This window comes from Lagenorhynchus albirostris, chromosome 1 (assembly GCF_949774975.1).
Source record: "Lagenorhynchus albirostris chromosome 1, mLagAlb1.1, whole genome shotgun sequence".
Lineage (NCBI taxonomy): Eukaryota > Metazoa > Chordata > Mammalia > Artiodactyla > Delphinidae > Lagenorhynchus > Lagenorhynchus albirostris.
The window spans coordinates 94136821-94142820 of record NC_083095.1 but is presented as its reverse complement, the minus strand read 5'-3'; positions in this window follow the sequence as shown (position 1 = coordinate 94142820).

Sequence of the window (6000 nt, the reverse complement as noted above, 5' to 3'; positions counted from 1 at the left end):
ATGGGAAATATAGAAGAGCAGGTAAGAAACATGAAGGATAGATCTGTAAGGCCCAATACTTGTCTAACTGGTGATCCAGAAAGCAAAAATAGTTAGAATGGAGGTAAGGCAGTATTCAAAGAAATATTAGCGGGGGCTTCCCTGGTGGCGCAGTGGTTGAGAGTCCGCCTGCCGATGCAGGGGACACGGGTTCGTGCCCCGGTCCGGGAAGATCTCACATGCTGCGGAGCGTCTAGGCCCGTGAGCCATGGCCGCTGAGCCTGCGCGTCCGGAGCCTGTGCTCCACAACGGTAGAGGCCACAACAGTGAGAGGCCCGCGTACCGCAAAAAAAAAAAAAAAAAAAAAAAAAATATTAGCAAAGAATGTCCCAGAATTGAAGAGGACGTCCTAAATTCTCAGCAGTATAAAGAGGTCACATACAGGTATCTCAGCGGGGCCAATTCTTCACCCATTGAAGATGAACTTGATTTGGGAAGCAGTAAAAAGCCATTTGAAGCCAAGTGTGGTGGAAAAGTTGATCAAACTCAGTTCTTATTGATGATGAGATGTAAGTTAAATTAGATGTAAATTTAAAATATTGTTGCAAGGCTCATAAATTAGTTCTGAAGATGCTTGCCTCTACTATTAGCACCCACACAGATAGTTTAGCTAGTAGAATTTCCTGTTTTCTCAAAACTGCCTCTAGTTTCCTGGTATAAGGGTACACATATGCTACTTCCTAGCATAAGAGTATGTAAACAAATTAGAAGCCAGGGAGTCAAGTAAGAGAGCAATGTATCCTCTCATGTATCCTCTCTCATCATCCCCACCCCTACTTGCAGTTCCACCAGTGGATATTAATGCTTCCCAACATGAATCCATCTTCTTTGGTCTCCTTATCTCCAACCACCTCACTCAGTCCTACCTCCAAGCATTGCCAAAGCCCTCTCTTCTGCTCACCATCAAAATCCTAACCACATTTCAAGGCTCAGAACAAGTCCCACCTTTCATACAAAGGCTTGTTTGGCCACATCTCTATGCCAGTATCTCATCATGCTTGTGACGATATCATGCTTATTAGTTTTTCCTGCTCCTAGCCTGTAGGCTCCCCCAGAGCGGAAAGAGTGCCAGACATGTCTTTTGTGACCTCTGCAGAACTGCTCCAGGTGCCTGTTAAAATGAGAATACCCCCAGGAGAGAAAACAAGAGGAAGGATTAGCCCCCAGAAACTATTTTGGTGAGATGATTTCCTCTGACTGGGGAGAACGAAGTGGGTGGATAGGAAATGTGGGGAAATAACACAGAAAAGGAAGTGTGGGTGAAGAGGGGCCCTAGAGTTGTGTTCATGCCACCTCAGCATCTCACATGATCCCCAATTACTCTATGACACCAGGGTCACAAAATCGCTGACCTCTAGACCACCAAGGGAGCTTAGAGACTACCCCATTTCCCGGATCCTCTGAGTACCCAAGAGAGGTGCGGTGATCTGCCAGCAAGCACACATTTCTTCAGTGACCCTCAAGGACACTACCCCAGTCCAGAGCCTCTGCTCTTACCCGCTATTCCCAGGACTGTCCCTTATTAACCTATGCTTTTGTTGGAGACTGAAGACTAATAGCAATAACGACGTTTATTGAAATCTTACTGTGTGCTTCATATAGCTACTCTGATAAGGCCTCAACATGCTTTAACTCATTTCCTCCTCATAGTTACCCCATATCAAGAAACACTTTTAGTTTCACAATTTTTCTGATGAAGAAACTGAGGCAGAGCTGTAGCAGTAAATGCACACAGTGACAGGGAGTCCATCTGAACCCAGGAAAGCAAATGGCATGGACAAGCATGCAGAAGGACCTTTGAGTTTCCCCTGTCAATCCTCTTCTCATTCTCTCAACCTGCAATGCCTTTCCCTCAACTTGATGTCTTGTAAAATAATATTCCTCCTTCAAGGCCTGCTCATTAGGCCATACCCAACCTTCCCAGGATAATCAATCAGTTTCTCCTCTGTCCTGTCGTTTATGCCTCTGTTTGAACACCTGTAATCTGACTTATATTAATAGTAATATAGGTGACTCTGTCGGGTCCAAATTAACTCCTTGTGGGCAAGGGCCTCATTTTGTTCATTGCTATATTCCTAGAGCCTAGAAAACTGGCTGGGTCACTGCAGATACTACATTTTGGAAGTGAATACAGCAGTCTGCACATGCACTTGCTCTCCATGAGATGGGCTCCTCCGTGGCAGAAGCCCAGAGACCCCACGAGTCTTGAGGCCCACTGAGGCTAAGTGCAGCCATGGATAGTGCCAATGTGAAGTGGGCCACAGATGGGATTTCAGGGATCAGACATGTCCCCCATTCTCCCCGTAAATATTTCTCACTGGCTGCATAATCTACCACCATATCATCAAGGCTTCATCTGTAGATTTGGGGTCCAGGTGAAAAGTTAAATGCCCAAAGGAAAGTTCATTCACTTGCAACCTGGAAATCATACTCTACTGGTCAGTGAAGGTGGTTTTGATCTGGAAAGAGCCTCTGGGACATTGGGAACCTGAGGTGGAAGGTGGATGAAGGAACCTGACTTAGGAGTTGTTAATTTTAAGTCTGTGAATGGGCTGCAGTGGGTCCAGAACCCAGTATTGTATTCAAAGCATACTGATTACTGAGTGTGTTTCTCCACAGCTTTCATTAGATTCTCAAAATGTGTCTGGGGCTCTAAAGAGAATGAGAAGAGCTAGAGAAGATGGCCGTTTGCACCTCACGTTCCCTGACATCCCACATGAGCTCAGGGCACCTGGGCCTACAGATGCCACTGGCTGGCCAAAGGCAGCGGTGCAGAAGGAAAGAACCAAGAAAGGTGAAGAGGGCAAAGGCATTGGGGAGGGCTATGAGGGGAAGCTAAGACAAAGGGTAGGAACGTTGGGCATCAGATACACAGCTAGAAGAGGTCATGTGGCCCAATACCCTTGTTTTACAGATAAGGAAAGGAGTTCCAGAGAGGTTAAGTAACCCCAGCATTTGGGGTCAGCGGGTGGCTCCCTTGCCAGAGATTGGCCCTGCTCTAGGCCATCTCTGTGGCCTCACAGTTTGTTCATTAAACAACAGATAAGCTCACAAGGAGAGGCCAGTATTGCTGCTGTTATCTGGCTCTTTGGGTGGCAGCTGCAGGCCTGTTCATTGCTGGAATTCGGCATTTGGAATCAGAGATAGGGTGGGGAAAACATTCCTCTGGGTACATGTGAACACATCATTCTTTGATGACCCCAGGCCTAAAAAGCTTAACTTGCCAACCACTCATTCATTCACTTCACCAACATTTACTGAGCACTTACTAGGTACAGGAACTCATGGTAGCCTCCTTGGGGGCCCCAGAGAGGAGTGAGATGTGAGGCTTTGCCTTGGAGGAACTTGTGCTGTGGTAATTATGAAAGGACGTCCCACTGCAGAGGCAGCTGGGGCTTCTGTGCAGGAGGTGGGTTTGTTGCTGCCCTTAGAAGGACTTAATGACATCCAGGTAGGTGAGCCAAAGCAAGGTTACTTGGGACCTCGGTGTGGTAAATCTTGGATACCGAGGCTCAGGTATGGCTCTGAATCTCGCCATAAGAAAGAGGTTCCGTGGCCTCTCTCACTGGTGGTATTGGGGTTGCCCTGAGTAGCCCCACTTGAGAACCTCCCACTGTTGCCCCCAGAGTCATGGAGTCACATAACTCCATGTGCCAGAGAGACTTTGAAGGCTGAAGAAAAAGTGGTGCCCAGTTCCAGGGGTTTCACTTTCACCTTCATCTCAGTGTCCTGAGGTAGAGAGAATTCACATCCTCAACCAGGGCTCAGGGAGGCTTTGGCAACGAACAAAGTCACAGGGCTGTTTAACCACAGAGCCGAGACTTGAACTCAGGTCCATGACCCAAAATCCTGTTGCTGTGAAACTGTCACTTCTGCCTTTTCTCACCTCAGGTTAAAAGCCAAAACTGTACTGAAAAATCCCACTACTGATACCCTCTGATGCCAGACAACATGTGAGATCTTGTACAAATGAGTTGAAAAGTGAAGTGGTAGGAAATCTCTTAGAGAAATGACTGCTGCTGTGGGAACGATACCCAGCCTGGGTATCATTTCTGCCTCTCCATGAGACAGGCTCAGCCTGCTAGTGAGAAAAAGTATGGTTTGGATGTCAGGCAGCTCCTGTACAATAGGCTCTGAAGGCCCCATGGTGGGCCTCTGGTCTTTCAACATCCCCTCCCCTTGTCTCATGGCCTGAAAGGGCCATGATCTAGAAGGCTTTTCCAGTGGTCACTGCTGATTATACCTGAAAACAAACTCTCTTGGGACAGAATATCAGATACAGCCCATTGGGAAGACAACGGATTAAGTATCTGAGGGACAAGAGGGCATCCTCAGAGGGGCAAAGGTGAAAGCTGAAGTAAAAGGGCAGCCAAGGCCTGCTGGTGGTTGGCCAGTAAGCAATTGTAAAGAAAAGCTCATTTCCACAGACATGCACTGAAGTCATGGGACCTCAAAGATGAGTAAGAAAGCCCCAGTCCTGCCTGATGCCCAAGAGCTTTGGGCCTGTGTGCTCATGTGAAATGTGGATTTTGGCAGCCTGTGCATTTACCGGAGAGGGAAACTTGCCTTTCATGCACCATTAATAGTCTTCCCTATGTGTTTGGAAAGCTAGTGGCTGAGGTTTCCCACTGGTGCCCTAAAGGGGAGTCCAGGCCAACCACACAATGTTTACCCCACCGGATTTCCCTTGTTGGTTTCCACAAGTTCTCCTGCTCCAGAATAAGAAATTCCCAGGGACTCACTTGGAAGTGTGTTGGAAAAAATGACTAAACCACCAGTGTCATGACCCCAATGCCAGGGCATGGAAATCAGATAGTAGAATGTGTACACAGTAAACCTTTCCCACTTTTAAGTGACCACTGGCATGTGACCTTACTTCCCCAGATCTCATGTGGTTGGTTCAGTTTTCAAGTGAGAGAACTGTACTACTGGAAGATCTCGGAGATTTTTTCCAGCTCTGACAACCTGTGTTTCCACAATGTAGGAGTTCATGGGCAGTTCTGCCTGTCACCTCAGAGACCTGTGGTCCTCACATGATGTCCTGGCTTCCAGAACCTTCCTCGGAACTTCCCCTTCCTCGGAACTTCCCCTACATTCATGCCTGAATGTAGCACCTTGCTCAGACAGGGTCCTTAATAAATGTTTGTTTAATGAAAGTCTCCACGACTCTGAGTTATAGAGTGACTTGGCAGTCGAAAGCAAGAGTATCCCAGGACCCATGTCAAAGGGAAAGCAGGAGGGGTATTTACGCCAGGGAAGAGAAGGCTCAAGGAAGGCAAGGAAGAAGCAGACCTCTCCTGGGAGGCTTGCGGGGCAGAACCAGCAGAGCTGGGGTGACATGGGGGAGACATGAGAACTCCCAGGTACGATGCCTGTGGTTCAGTGAGGAGTCAGAGTTTGGGTAAAGAGAGCCAAGAAATAAGGCTGACTAAGGATAAATCTGGAAGCCTTGCAGTAACTGGAAGCAAAAAAGGGTTTTTAACAGGGAATTGATGTAATGAAAACTGAGTTGGAAAACAATCTGGCAGCAGTGTGCAGGATGAACTGAAAGGGAAGGTCTGAGAGGAAGAACATCAGAGAGGTTACAATGGGGAATAAAATCTGGACAGAGGTGGAAACAGTACAAACTCAGGCAACAGGTTTGTAGCGAGCATATGCAAAGGCCTGGACACTGTTCTAGGAGCGGGATACGGTTGTAAAGGAGGTAGACCCAGATCCCCAGCCTTGGGAAACTCATCTTCCAGGAGAGGAAAGAGTAGGAAGGAGATGACTTTTAAGAATTAATGCCTCATTTTATTAGGTAAGGGATTTGAGGAAACATACACATCCAACTCAGAAGGATAAATATAAACGATTTAATCTATTCTCTTTAACATCCCTTTAGATGAAACAATGAATTGTGTAGGGCTGATCCTATAAAGTCACTCATAGTCAGCTTAAGGCCTGACACCAGAGCATGAC